The sequence below is a fragment of the Triticum urartu genome, chromosome 1A, assembly GCF_056163025.1.
Source record: "Triticum urartu cultivar PI428250 chromosome 1A, HENAU_Tu73, whole genome shotgun sequence".
Lineage (NCBI taxonomy): Eukaryota > Viridiplantae > Streptophyta > Magnoliopsida > Poales > Poaceae > Triticum > Triticum urartu.
The window spans coordinates 415,762,103-415,777,727 of record NC_141873.1 but is presented as its reverse complement, the minus strand read 5'-3'; the positions used below and the strand labels follow the sequence as shown (position 1 = coordinate 415,777,727).

At 52.8% G+C, this 15,625-nt stretch overlaps 1 pseudogene; it reads left to right on the top strand.

Annotated features, from left to right (window-relative positions):
- The window catches only part of LOC147991480 (uncharacterized), a 96,109-nt pseudogene that overhangs the window by 38,299 nt on the left and 42,185 nt on the right, over nucleotides 1–15,625 (top strand).

Sequence of the window (15,625 nt, the reverse complement as noted above, 5' to 3'; positions counted from 1 at the left end):
GTATGATTGAAATGCTTGGTATGAGTGGGATCCGACAATCTAGTTGTTTATCCTTGGCAGACTTTCTTATGGGGAAATGTAGTCTAGTGTTCCTCGAGCCATAGTAGTCCGCTACAGCCCGGTTCACTAGAGTCCTGCTAGCCCAGCACTACTGCTTAGGACACTTGACTGGCCGGCATGTGTTTCACGTTGTTCCTATGTCTGTTCCTTCGGGGAAATGTCACGCGGTGACTTCCGGAGTCCTGCTTAGCCTGCTACAGCCCGGGTTCCCCGGAGTCCTGTTAGCCCAGTGCTACAGCCCGGAATCACTCGCTGATGACCGACATGCTCGATGTGATCCATGTATGCCTGTCTCCATAGGTTTGTGCCGCTTTGGGTTCACGACTAGCCATGTCGGCCCGGGTTCTTTGTCATATGGATGCTAGCGACACTATCATATACGTGAGCCAAAAGGCGCAAACGGTCCTAGGCCATGGTAAGGCGACACCCGTGGGATACCGTGCGTGAGGCCGCAAAGTGATATGAGGTGTTACCGGCTAGATCAATGTGACTTGGAATCGGGGTCCTGACAGCGTTGGCATCAGAGCCGGACTGCCTGTAGGTTCATTGAGCCAAACTGGTCGATGTTGAGTCTAGAAATGCTTTAGTTATATGTAGGGGAATTGATTGTGGGAGGGAACGTAAGGCTCTTTTACTCCTTTACCTTATGCCTCTGCTCCGAGTCATTCTCTTCTCTTTCAACGTGGGTTAAGGACTAGGCTCTCTTCTTCTATCAAGTTCACGTGTTACTAATACGTAGTAGCTTATAGGATTGTTGTTACAAGTTCCAGTTCAGTTTCTACTATTTTTAGTATGTTGCTAATTGGATCAGAACCTTGATATGATGTTGTTGAGTGGTATTGCAAACTGTTGTGGATGTCTCAAATCGTTTTCTGAGCATTTACAGCTGTTATGCTGTCCAATTTTCCCTAGAAATTCTAATGTCTTTGCACTGTGGTTGTGCTTTCAGATGGCCAACCGTGTTCAAAACCAAGTGGTTCGCCTGACCCGGTGCCTCGACGTGCCCGGTCATACTGCTATGTTAGTCTGGGTAATGATCGAGATGGGTTACCGTTGGTATCCCGAATACACTGTCGAAGAGCAGTTCCGCGACTTTAATCAAAGCCAATATTTCTGCACCGTCAGGATATTTCCTTCTTATCCTGGATCTACCGAGCCCCTTCACTGTTCCTATGGACTCGGGGTTACTGTTGAGATGGCTGTGCAGGATGCTGCCTATTCCATGATGACCATCATGCGAGTCCGGACTGGCCTGCTTCGGAACACCGACTTCCGTTACATGCCAGCTTCACTTCTGGGAGCGCAAGGGTATCTTCAGGCTATCTATGCTGACTCCACTCAGGAGGACTCATTAACTCGTACCACTACCGAGATGCTCGAAGATAAGGACCGAGAGAATCGGGCCTTGAGGCTGGAGCTTTTCAATACCCGTGCTGATCATTGGGCTACATTGACTCGGTTTGCACCTGCGGTGCAAGCTGGATGTATGGATACAAGGGTTCTATATCCTGTGAGATCTGCTCTGCCAGACATGGTGGATTGGCGTGATGTGGGAGGCATCACCCCACCGCGTGGTCCCCGCAGGCCACCGTTTGTTGGTCCAAGACCTCATCCTAGCCCCTTTGGTCCATAAGCTCCTCATGACCGTCTGTTCCCGAGTGATCACGTTGAACTTCCAGGCTATGGAGGTGACTTCTATGAGGACTACTATGGAGCTGTCTGAGTTAGTAGTAGAACAACTAGTATTGTAACAGTTGTGTCTCCACTGTCCTGCGTGACTTGTGGAATATGACTTTGTGTGTAATCAATTCCGGAGGTGTAGACAAATAATGTATAGGAGCTTGGAATGCCTCCGATGAGATGTAACGTCTTTCATCATAGTTGTACTGTAGCCTGGGCTTGTACTAAACTATGTATGATGTGTATGACCGTTGGTATATATATGGCAGTTTTATATTACCATGACATACGGATGAACATCTCTGCATTCCGTGTTATCCATTACATTCTGCACTTCCCTGCTAAGTTTGAGCCATCCTTATCTAAACTGTTGTCTTGTTTTCTCCTAGGATGGTCAACACCCGCAGCAACCCTGCTGCCTCGAAGCAGGGGGAAGCCAGTGCAGCTAGGGGTGAAAATCTGCCTCACCCGCCTTCTCTGGCCGAAGTGATGCTGGAGGCGGAAAGAAACAAGCGTGAGACTAACCGCCTGCTGGAGCGGATTGAGCAGAACACTGCACGCCATCAGCGAAATGACTTGGTGTCAATCAATGACTTTATCAAGCTGTACCCACCAAAGTTTAACCATTCCGTCGAGCCCCTCGACGCGGATGACTGGCTTTGCAGCATCACCCACAAGCTACATTCTGCCAACGTAGCCGAAGCCGACAAGGTTACTTACGCTGCCTACCATCTCGAAGGCCCTGCTAGCCTCTGGTGGGAAAATTTTGAAGCTATGCGCCCGGTCGGCCAAATTACTACTTGGGATGAATTCACTGAGGCTTTCTGTGAGCATCACATTCTGGAAGGTCTCATGGATCGCAAGAGGGAGGAGTTCTGCAATTTCACCCAAGGAAGACTGACTGTGGATGCTTATAGTCGTGAATTTGGGAATCTGGCACATTATGCTCCTAAAGAGGTATCTACTGACGCTAAGAAGCAGGCAAGGTTCCGCAAGGGATTTAGCCCTGAGCTTCGCCGCGATCTTCATCTGCACGAGTGCACCTCCTTTCAGAAGTTGGTCAACAAAGCCATCAGTGCTGAGACAGGCCAGACTGATTATGATGCTTCACGCAAGCACTCCCGTGATTTTGGCTCTTCATCCGGCTCTGGAGGTCAGAAGCGCTGGGTGTGGATCCCAAGCACGGCACTGCCACCCAGGTTCATCCCGAGGCCATCCTTTGAGGCGCCTCATCCCAACCAGCAATTTGCACCGCCCAAGCCCTATGGTGGCCCCGCTGCTAATGCTGCTCCATGCCCCAATGTGGTGACATGCTTCAAGTGTGGAGAGCCGGGTCACTATAGTCGAGAGTGTCCCCAGAACAACCCTAATCAAACTGGAAAGTCCGTCGGCCATGGTAAGCCCGCGGGAAAGACATTCTACGCCAACCGGCCACCACTGCCCGTGGCCATGTCAACTTTGTTTCAGCCGAGGAGGCTCATGAGGATCCTAACGTCATCCTTGGTACGCTCCTTGTTAACTGCCATCCGACATCTGTCCTTTTTGATACTGGAGCATCTCATTCATTCATATCCGAGAACTATGCTCGAATGCATAACACAACATTTTGTGACATGCCCACTTCCATGGTAATTCAAACTCCGGGTTCCAAATGGCAAACTTCTAGAGTAAGCCATGGGAACGAAATTCTTGTCGATAGACTTGTCTTCCTTGCTTCCTTAATAGCTCTCAAGTCCTCGGACATAAACATCATTTTGGGTATGGACTAGATGTCAGCTCATTATGCTAAGATTGATTGTGCCACTAGAACCGTTCAACTTACTCACCCATCGGGCAAGACAGTCAATGTCTTAACTCGAGTGGCCAAGCGCCAGCTCTACTCCCTAAATGCCAACCCCCTTCCAGACCTTGATGATGTACCGGTAGTCCGAGACTTTCCGGATGTCTTTCCAGAAGAACTGCCAGGTGTTCCACCTAACAGGGATGTCGAGTTTGCGATAGACCTTGTTCCAGGAACCGTTCCAATTTCTAGAAGACCCTACAAGATGGCACCCTTAGAACTAGATGAGCATAAGAACCAACTTGATGAGTCCTTGAAAAAGGGTTTCATCCGTCCTAGTTCCTCTCCTTGGGCTTGCCCCGTCCTCTTCGTCAAGAAGAAGGATGGAACGAATCGAATGGTTGTAGATTACCGACCTGTCAACTTGGTCACCATCAAGAACAAGTATCTGCTTCCCAGGATCAACGATCTGTATGATCAGCTCGCTAGATCCTCAGTCTTTTCCAAGATGGATTTGAGGTTAGGCTACCATCAGATCAAAATCAGAAACGGGGACATTCCCAAAACGGCCTTTGTTACTCGTTATGGCCAATACGAGTACACCGTTATGTCCTTCGGTTTAACCAATGCCCCAGCCACCTTCTCCCGGTTAATGAACTCGGTCTCCATGGAGTATTTGGATAAATTCATCGTAGTATACCTCGATGACATACTCATCTACTCCAAGAATGAAGAGGAACATGCCGAGCATCTAAGGCTGGTATTGATGAAACTTCGAGAGTATCGCCTTTATGCCAAATTCTCCAAGTGTGAATTTTGGTTGCCAGAAGTGACCTATCTAGGCCATGTAATCTCTGGTAAGGGTATTGCTGTCAATCCCGAGTGAGTTCAAGCCGTCCTTGATTGGACTCCACCTGAGACGGTCAAGCAAGTTCGGAGCTTCCTTGGCTTAGCGAGCTATTGCCGCCGCTTCATCAAGAACTTCTCCAAGGTTGCTAAACCTCTAACTGAACTCCTCAAGAAAGATAAAAAGTTCAAGTGGACTCCACAGTGCGAGTTCAGCTTTCAGGAACTGAAAAGACGCCTGACATCTGCTCCCGTACTGGTACCACCAGATTTCTCCAAGGACTTTATTATCTATTGCGACGCCTCGCGACAAGGACTAGGTTGCATACTCATGCAAGATTGTCAGGTAATTGCCTATGCTTCACGGAAACTACACCCACATGAGGAAAATTATCCCACACATGATCTAGAGCTTGCAGCTGTAGTCCATGCACTCAAAACTTGGCGACATTACCTTCTCGGTAATCGTTGCGAGATCTTCACCGATCACCAAAGTTTGAAATATATCTTCACCCAACCAGATTTGAATCTCAGGCAAGGATGTTGGGTCGAGTTGATCTCGGATTACGACTTAGGAATAACTTACACCCCGGGCAAAGCCAATGTCATGGCTGATGCACTAAGTCGTAAATCCTATTGTAACAACCTGATGTTACAACAAAGTCAACCACTTCTCCATGAGGAATTTCGTAAGCTTAATCTTCACATTGTTCCTCGAGGTCTTCTATCCACCCTGGTGGCGAAACCTACCCTTATGGATCAAATCAAAGCTGCCCAGAAGCATGATAAGGGCATATCCCGGATTAAGGAAAACATTGCTAGTGGAGTTGCTAAATGTTTTTCCATGGATAAGCGGGGTGCTGTCTTCTTCGAGAACCGTTTGGTGGTTCCCAAGAAACAACATCTACGCCAGTTGATCCTTAAGGAAGCTCATGAATCCCCTCTCACCATTCATCCCGGTAGTACTAAAATGTATCAAGACCTACGCCAGAGGTTTTGGTGGACTAGGATGAAGAGAGAAATCGCTCAATACATTGCTAATTGCGACGTTTGTCGTCGTGTTAAGGTAGAGCATCAACGGCCTGCTGGCGCCCATCAACCTTTGGCTATTCCTGAATGGAAATGGGATAAAATCGGTATGGATTTCATCACTGGGTTTCCCAGGACCAAGAGAGGGAATAATGCCATCTTCGTCATGATTGACCGACTTTCCAAAGTAGCCCACTTTCTACCTGTTCGTGAGAGTATCACCGCTAGCCAGCTAGCCAATTTATACATCTCCCGAATAGTGTCTCTTCATGGTGTCCCATTGGAAATTAACTCAGACCATGGGAGTCTCTTCACCTCTCGATTTTGGGAAAGTTTCCAAAATGCTATGGGGACTCATCTCTCCTTTAGCACCGCCTTCCATCCTCAATCAAGTGGTCAAGTAGAACGAGTCAATCAAATTCTGGAAGATATGCTCCGAGCCTCTGTCATCTCGTTCGGAATGGGTTGGGAGAAATGCCTTCCATTCGTGGAGTTTTCTTACAACAATAGTTATCAAGCTAGCTTGGGCAAGGCTCCTTTCGAAGTTCTCTATGGACGAAAATGTCGAACGCCTCTTAACTGGTCAGAAACCGGGGAAAGACAACTCTTTGGTCCGGATATGATTCAGGAAGTAGAAGAACAGGTTCGCGTTATTCATGAGAAATTGAAAACAGCCCAATCTCGCCAAAAGAGTCAATATGATCGTAAACATAAGCCTATGACTTATGAATTCGACGATAAGGCTTACCTTCGGGTTACTCCGTTAAAGGGAACCCATCGTTTCGGTATCAAAGGCAAATTGGCTCCTCGTTACATCGGACCCTTTCGCATTCTCGCTAAACGAGGAGAAGTTGCCTACCAATTGGAACTACCTTCGCATCTTTCCCGAGTTCACGATGTCTTCCATGTTTCACAACTCAGGCGTTGCTTCGCGGATCCTATCCGTGGAGTGGACCAGAAACGCTTGATCTACAAGATAACCTCTCATATCGGGAATATCCCGTTCGTATCCTTGATCAAGCCGAGCGTACCACTCGACGTCGTAATATCAAGTTTCTCAAGGTTCAATGGTCACACCATTCCGAGAAAGAAGCCACTTGGGAAAGGGAGGATCGTCTTCGACTCGAGTACCCCACCTTCTTTCCGGAGGATCCTAAATCTCGGGACGAGATTCTTTTGAGTGGGGGTGAGTTGTCACACCCTAGCTAGTTCAAGCATTAGAGTGTGCATCATGTTTAATTTCCTTTTAAGTTTGAAATGGGGATGACAGAACCCCCAACACCCCCTGGAAACAACTAGGGTTTACTAAGATTATTTTCAATGAACCTGAAATGCCCTTCTAAAAAGTTCACTCTCTTTGTCTTGGGTTAGAACCTCTGGCAAAATTGGTGCACAATTTTCTAGGTCAACCGAAGGTCATTGAATTAATTCATAAGTATTTGAATTTGGGCATTTAAATGCTATAAAATAATTTAAATGCTCAAATAATTCTGGAAATAAGTGTGGGCTGTTGGAAATATTCTAAACAGAGCCCACAATTATTTTCAGGATTTTTGGAAACGTTTTAGTATTTTTAATAAAGCCCAACAGTTGCAGTTAAATAGAAAAAGAAAACAAATCAGAAAAAGAGAGAGAGGGAGAAGCCCACCTGGGCCTTACCTGTGCTGGCCCGGCCCACCTGGCCTGTGCCAGTCGTCACCCACCTCTGCCAGTAGGCAGAGGCGTGTCGCCGGTGCGTGCTCCCGCGGCCACCTCCTGCTTCCACCTCCTGCTGCCTCCTCGTCCCCATCCGAGTGCCACGGAGACTCCCAGCACCTCCCTGCACTCCTCCCCTCTCTCCCCCTCATCTCCCTCACCCTCTCCCGCGATGGCCGAGCGCGATCCTCGCCGTCGTTCGCCGTAGTTGTCACCAGAGCCACCCCCTCGCCTCCCTGACGTGCCCGTGAGCTCCGCCTCCATCGTCTACGCCTCCTCGTCGACTCACGCGACGCTGGACGCCTCCAAGCGCCTCCCCGACGCCTTCTTCTTCCTCGGTCCGCCAAGATCGCCGGCAACGCCCCGACGACGTCCGACCTCCCCCGAGCCCGCTGAGATGCGTTCTGCAACCGGCGTGACCTCCTCTACCGATCCCCCCTCTTCTTTGCTTCGTTTGCTCGTCGTAGACGCCGCCCCCTTTCTCACCGTAGTAGGCCGCCGCGCGAGCTCGACACCGTCGTCACTCCGGTGGCCATTTGGTCAAGCGCGGGTGCTTAACGCACTCACCGCACCTCGTAGCGCCTCGCTAGTGCGTCCATTTCCCCGCTAACTCGCTGCAGCAGCAAAACCACCAACGGCCGAGCTCCGGCCGCCGCCACGAGCTCGATTCTGGCGAGCTCGCTCCACCCCAGCTCATCCCACTTGCCCCAATAGATGCGCGCAAGCCCCAGCTACGCGTAGGACCAAACCCCGGTCGATTTGGTCGCCTGTGGGCGATTTCCGAAGCTCTCCGCCGTCTCGGCCTCGCCGGCGACTCAACGCCGGTGGGATTAACCCCCGCTGACCAGGGGTTTGACCCCTGTTTGACCCCGCCCGAGTCACTGATAGGTGGGGCCGGCTCCTAACTAAATTAGATTAATTTTAATTAGAGCTAACCACTCTGTTAGAGGTTAATGACATCGTTAGCTAACCCTCTCTCACTGACATGTGGTCCCAGGGCCTAACTAACCCCGTTTAGTGCTAACTAAACACTAACTAACTCTGTTAGTTAGCTGAGAGACTGACAGAAGGGGCCCACCAGTCAGGTGTGACCTGGGCTGGCGCCTTTGACCCGCTGACGTCACAGTGACGCAGTGCTGACACATTAATTCAATTACTAGATTTATTCTTTAATAGAAAATTCCAGAAAATAGTCAAAACTTCTAAAAATCATAGAAAATCAACCATAGCTCCAAATGCAAAGATTTATATATGAAAAATTTTCAGAAAAATTCAATATACCCATCTGTAATAGTTTCATGCATGACAAAACAAGTTAACCTTGCTGTTTAAGCAGAATAAGGTTATGCACTAATAAGGCCATGTTTAACGAGCTATAATTGAATCTTTGATTCAAATGAGTTCATCCCCTTCTGTTTTAGCTTGCATTAGGCCAAGACACTTTCATCTTGACATCTCATAGGATGCATCATATTGTTGCATATTGCCATGTGTTGATCATGTTCGGTGTGTCTTTCGTGGTAGGTTCTGCCTCCGAGGATAACCCCGAGTATCCGTCTGAAGGGCAGTACCCTGCTACCTCTACAATAGGCAAGCAACCCATTGATAATTCCGATACAAACCCATATTCTCGCTTCTGCTCTTGTTTACTGCATTAAGACAACTCGATTCAAACTGCTGTGTGCTACGGTAGTTGAACCCTTATCCTTTGCATGACCTGTCATTGCCACAGTAACTAGATGAAACCCACTAGCATGTGTAGGAGTTGATTGAGCCATGTATGTGATTCCTACCTTGCTATGCCTGCTATGCTTAGCGTTGTGTCAGGTCTGGTTCATCTGGGTGATGGGCTAGAGTGATATGATTATGTCGGTAATGTGAGGGAAGTGTTGAACATGTTTTGGTAAAGGTATCGATGAGAGTCCATGTAGGAGTACATGGTGGGTTGTTTCATTGAGGCCGTCCATAAGAACTGAGATCTGTATGCGTGATTTAAGATTCAGTTACTACCACACATTGGGCCCTGAAATATGACCCCGCTCGACTTACTGACCCATCTCGTCCTCTGTCCAGGAGTTGCAACTAGTTTCTGGTGCTTGTAGGTTATGTGTTGGCGGCCGTGCGTAGCGCTAACCCTAGGGGTGGGCTATGATGCGGTAGATACACCATGGCACGGTGTACCGAGTCGCCCGTTTGGTGTCTCGGGAACCCTGTACACATCGTTTGGGGCCGTTGAGGACACCCCGGTCGGATTTCCTTGCGGATGGAACCTAAATAGGCGATAAACCTAGACTAGAGACTTGTGAGGTTAGTCAGGTCGTGGTCTACACCCACGTCGGTTTTCGCTTGAAGTCTGCCGAGCACATGTCGTGTGCAGACGCTAAGTGGTGGAAACATGTGTGACGAAGTACACCCCTACAGGGTATGAAACTATTCGAATAGCCGCGTCCGCGGTAAAGGACTACTTAGTTTCCTATACAGTTCATAGACAAGTTAATGGATACTACTAAAAGTCTCAAGATAAGTGTGAGTACCGAGGATGGCCCTCTCGTAGGATGACGAGGGAGGATCCCTGCCGGGGTTGCTGATCCACGGGCACCTATGGGACCGGCGGACCGGGTCCCTTTTGGTTCGGCGGGGGCGGAGGTCGCGCAAAGAGCAGATCGAGGCGAGGCACGCGAGCGGTTTACCCAGGTTCGGGCCGCACGGATGCGTAAAACCCTACTCCTGCTTTGTGGTTTGGTATTGATTTTTGGCTCGGGAGCGCGGAGTGCTACTGTACACATCGGCGGCTGGCAAGACCGAGCGTGAGTGGACGAACTGGCTGAACCCCCCCCCCCTCGTTGCGCTCGGGCCTCCTTTTATATGCTCAAGGGGTTACCGACATAGCAACGGGGGGCAAAAATGTAAAAGTGGTGGTTGGTACAGCTACCTGTACAGTGTTATCATACCTACCCCTGGCGGCAGGGGACAAGGGCATTAATTGCCCGTCTGTGTCGCCTAAACAGTACCGAAATGGACCGCTAGGGACGCCACCGTTTGCCACGATGGTCATCTTGTCAGCGCCTGCTTGCCACCTCGCGCCCCTAGCTGCACGGCCTCCTGCCATGTGTGCTTGGGAGGGTCCCAGAGCGACACGTTGGCAGGTGTGCTGGAGCGTGGGCACGAAGTGGGGGTTTCCCGCGGCAAGCTCCTTGCCGCGGTCGTCGCCTTGTCGTATTCGGGAGCTTGCCGCTCACCGGGCCTTGCCGCGATGCGCCGCGCGTTGCGGCAAGCTTTCTGGGTATGCCTTGAGTGGCCTTCCCGGCAAGCTCCTCTTGCCGGGGTCTTGTCTTCTTCCCGGCCAGGTTCTCTTGCCGGGGCCTTGGTTGGCCTTCCAGGCAAGCTCCTCTTGCCGGGGGCCTTGGTTGGCCTTCCAGGCAAGCTCCTCTTGCTGGGGGCCTTGGTTTTAGTACTTTGTTTTTGAATGGTCTTCAAAGTAGCCGCGGAGGGTCTTGGCGGTTACCGCGGCAAGCTTTGCCGCGGGATGCTGCGACTGCCCGTGCACAAGTTCGGGGTACTAGGGTACCCCTACTCGAGTACACCGACAGGAGCCCCCGGGCCTGGGCCAGACACGGTGCCGAGCGCTGTTGGGCCAGGCCCAAAACAGTGCACGGGCACGCGCGACCTAGGTCACGCCGCATATCTCTCCACTTCCACCGCGCACGCCCGGAATGGCACGCGTCAAACGCGGCGTCGTAGGTGACGTGGGCGGCGTGCGCGGGGCTCACCCCCGTGGGCATGCGTCAGGCCATGATGAAGGGGACGGTTTGCGCCCTCCTTCCTAAACGGAAGTAGGCGTGGGGGCATGGTGCATTTACTGGACGGGGCCGGTGCGCGGCTTCCGAGGCGCCCGCTCCCCGCGATCACGGGGTGGGGCGAGGCCGCCTCACCCGTCGCCTCAGCTCTGCATCCCTGCCACGCGGCTCCCATGCGCTTGGAGTCGTGGACGGTGGGAGTGGGAATCTGGGCCGTCGAGAGCAGAGGCAGCGGGTTGGCCCCGATTCCCTGCTCTCCCCGTGCCTTGATTCGCTGAGTGGGGCGGCCGAGCCCCCACCTCGCTCCTTTATAAAGAGCGGGAGGGGAGCGCAGAAACCCGCACTCTCTCATCTCCTCCTTTCTTCAGCTTCTGCTCCCCTTTCTCTCATTCGCCATGGAGAAAGGGAATCCTGGCCCTTCATCGGTGGCGGCGAGGGTCACCGCCAGACAGCGCACCCCTCTCTCTCCCACGCCCGTGGTGGCAGAGCCAGCCACAAGAGGAAGAGGGAGGGGGCGAGGTCGTGGACGAGGTCGAGGCGCTCGGGGAAGAGGCGGACGGGGCGGCGCGCCAGCTTCGCCTCCGCCGGCGGCTCCTTCCCCCTGACATCCGTGCCGCCGGCTCCTTGAACTCCCCGGGGCCGTCTCCTTGGGCAGCTGGCGTAGGGAGGCTGCGGAAGGGGAAGAGGGCTGGCGACAAGGCCGTCAGGTCGGAGTACGAGGGCGTGGTGCCCTCAACAGCGTGCTGACGTCCTGCCGCCCCGTCTTCGAGCCCCGCTTCCGGCGTCGCCATCACCGTCCAGCCTTCGGACGGGCCCCGGGGTGTTCTCTTGGTGTCTTCTGGCACCCGTAGCTCGCCTAGGCGCCCCTTTTGCCCTTTTCGCCTCCTTGACCTACATCCTGAAGAGAGGGACAGGAGAGGGATTACGGGCATCTTATCTTTTTAATTTGTAAGCCTTTGGGCCTTAGCTGTATCTAAAACTTGTAGTCCTCTCTTTCATGTTTTTCACCCTCTACGGACTGTACCTGAGTGGGATGTTTTTTAATGAAAAGGGGATGTTTGCCGGGTTATTTGTCTCGCGGGATGAACCCACGCCAAGGAGCGAATCCTTGGTATCGCTCGGACAGACAGTTCGCTTCCCGGCAACAGGCCCTGCCGCCTTCCCACGCCGCTCGACCTTCCTCACGCCTTTGACGGAGGCGGGAACGAGGTGGGCGCGGCCTCCTCGTTTAATCCCTTCGCTGCCGCGACTACGACCAAACTTGGCTCCGGGAGCGAGCCCCAGGGCCTAGAGTCGAGGGAGCACGGCAGTTTTCGGGAAGAAACGCGGTTTCGCATTCCCCAGTCCATAAGAGGATGCATGATGAGGGACGAAAGACTTATCTGATATTGCGGCCCCCGGCAACTCTGGCTTGCCGCGGGCGAATCTTGGCACTCGCAGCCCCCAGCAATACTGGCTTGCCGGGGCCCAGGTGCCGGCGCGCCCTTCTTCTCCTTCTCGTCCTCAAGCAGTCTGGCCAGGATGTGCGAGCCCTGCGAACGGAAGGAAAGCAAAGGGACGGACACTCGACCTCTAAGTTAGGGGTTAGCTGCTGTTAGGCACTATCAACCCTAACCAAGGACGAGACTCGACCTAGCATGCATGCTCTAACCCCGGGGTAATCAGCGCTTCATTTACTGGTGCTCAGGGTCTGCGCCTGGCTCTGTACAAAGGATTACATGCAACAGCGGCAAGACTTGTACAGAAAGGTGGTTGCCGGACAGGGTCCGACAACCGCGCCTTACGGGTAAAACTTACGAAGATGCTCGATGTTCCAGGAGTTGCTCACTGGTACGCCATCTTCGGTCTCAAGGCAGACAGCGCCAGGCCTCGTGACCCGCTTCACCCGGTAAGGGCCTTCCCACTTCGGCGTCAACTTGTTGGAATTCTTGCCGACTGAACGTGCCGAAGAACAAGGTCGCCTTCCTCGAGACTCCTGGCATTGACTCTGCGGCTATGGTAGCGGCGCAGAGCTTGCTGGTAGCGAGCAGCTCGCACAGCAGCCTGGAGACGGTCTTCCTCAAGGAGCAGCGCGTCATCTTGTCGCAGCCGCTCTTGCTCGAGCTCATCATAAGCGAGCACTCGAGGTGACCCGTATACGAGTTCCGTGGGGGTAACTGCCTCTGCTCCATAGACTAGAGCAAAGGGTGTCTGTCTAGTGGCTCGATTTGGCGTCGTTCTGATCGACCAAAGAGCCACCGGTAGCTCCTCGATCCAGTTCCTTCCGTACTTGTGCAGCCTGTCGAAAGTTCTGGTCTTGAGCCCGCGCAGCACTTCAGCATTTGCCCTCTCCGCTTGACCGTTGCTTCTCGGGTGAGCAACAGAAGCGAAGCAGACTTTGGCGCCAAGATCTTGGACGTATTGCATGAAGGCGCGGCTTGTGAATTGTGTACCGCTGTCGGTGATTATCCTGTTGGGGATCCAGAAGCGGCAAACAATCGACCTGAAGAACTTGACGGCTGACTGTGCGGTCACCTTCCTCACTGGTTCCACTTCCGTCCACTTTGTGAACTTGTCGATTGCGACGTACAAGTACTCAAAGCCCCCGACAGCTCGGGGAAAGGGGCCGAGGATGTCGAGCCCCCAGACCGAAAATGGCCAGGATAAAGGGATCGTCTGGAGAGCTTGAGCTGGCTGGTGTATCTGCTTGGAATGGAACTGGCACGCTTCACACTTGGTTACTTGTGCAGTTGCATCCTGGAGGGCTGTTGGCCAGAAGAAACCCTGCCGGAACGCTTTGCCGACAAGTGCTCTTGCGCCAATGTGGTGTCCACATATGCCTCCGTGTATCTCTGCCAACAGCTTTTGTCCGTCTTTCCGGGGGATACACTTCAATTTCACACCATTGAGCCTTCTTCTGTACAGTGTCTTGTCGACAAACTGGTACATACTTGACTGCCGGGCTACTCTTTCCGCTTCTTCTTGTTCTTCGGGAAGTTCTCCTGTCTGAAGGAAACGGACAATCTGTTGCGCCCATGTTGGAGCTTGTGGCTCGACAACAAGGACTAAAGGCAAATCTGCCGCTGCGGGAACATCCGCTTCTACGGCGAGGAGCTGCGCCTCTGCCGGAGCTTGACGTTCCCCGACAAGCTTGCCGGAGCAAAACCTATCGGGAGCTTCTGCTTCAACGGAACAAACCCTAGGGCTTGCCGGAGCATCTTGCTCCTCGGCGCTCTTAGTGCTGATCTTGGCGGCTATGGGAACATCCGCTTCTACGGCGAGAAGTTGTGTCTCTGCCGGAGCTTGACGTTCCCCGACAAGCTTGCCGGGGCGAAACTTGCCGGGATCTTCTGCTTCGACGGGACAAACCCTAGGGCTTGGCGGAGCAGGCTGCTCCTCAGCGCCTTCGGCGTTGATCTTGGGGATCTTCTTGGCGGCGGCTTCGGAGAGCTCTGCCAGCAAATAGTCACCAGAGACCAACTTCCTCTTCTTGCTCTGCCCAGTTGATGGTGTTAGGGACGGTTGAGTCAGCTTGAGCACAAAGATCCCTGGTTCCACAGGTAGCTTAAGTGCAGCGCACTTTGACAGGCCGTCAGCAATGGCGTTCTGAGTTCTCGGAACGTGCTCCATTTGTAGGCCGTCAAAGCGCTCTTCTAGCTTTCTCACTTCGTCAACGTAAGCTTCTATCAACGGACTCTGATAATTCTTGTTTACTTGGCGGACGACAAGCTGTGAGTCACCCCTGACAATGAGCTTCTTGATCCCAAGGTCTGCTGCGATCCTGAGACCGGCAAGCAATCCCTCATACTCTGCGGTATTGTTTGTTGCTTGCTCCTTGGGAAAGTGCATCTGGACTATGTACTTGAGGTGCTCTCCGGTGGGTGCGGTGAATCTTGCAGTATTGGTGGTCGGAGCCGTCCTGCTTGTCGGCGGCCGCCACAGCCTGGCAGTTGGCGCATGCGGCAACCTCCTTGCCGGAGCTACTAACCTTGGCTTGCTTGGCGCCGCCGTTGCTGCTGGACTGCTCAACGACCAGCACCTCCTTGTTCTGCTTCTTCCTGTTGTTGCGCCGCCGGTTTTTCTTTGCCGGGGCGGCATCCTCGCTGTCAGGTCCTCCTGCTCCACTGCTTTCTCCGGGGAATTTCCTCCCTTCCTCAGCGCGTGCACACTTGTCGGCCAGGGCATATAGCTCGCTGACGTCCCGAATCTTGCACATCGCCATCTCCTCCCGCATCCTGCGGTTACGCACGTTCTGATGGAACGCGCTGATTACCGCGGCAGGGTGGATATTTGGGATGTTGTGCTGTACACGGCTGAACCTCTGGATATACTTGCGCAGGGGCTCTCCTTCCTTCTGGACGAGCAGATGAAGATCGCTCTCTTGGCCATGAGGTTTGTGGCCGCCTATGAAGGCGCCGACAAACTGATGGCATAGGTCAGCCCAGGAGGATATGGAGTTGTCCGGCAAGTGCATGAGCCAGGACCTGACGTTGGGCTTGAGCACCAACGGGAAGTAGTTGGCATGGATCTTGTCGTCCCGCCCCCCAGCAGCCTGCACCGTGATGGTGTAGATGCTGAGGAACTCCGACGGATGCGACTTGCCTTCGTAGTTCTCGGGTACATCTGGTTTGAAGTTCTTCGTACTGGGCCACTGGACTTGCCGCAGCTCACGAGTGAACGCAGGGCAACCTACCGCGTACGGCAAGTTGTCTGGTTCCCCTGGCGCATGCATGTCAACAGAGGGCCCAGCGCGCTGGTC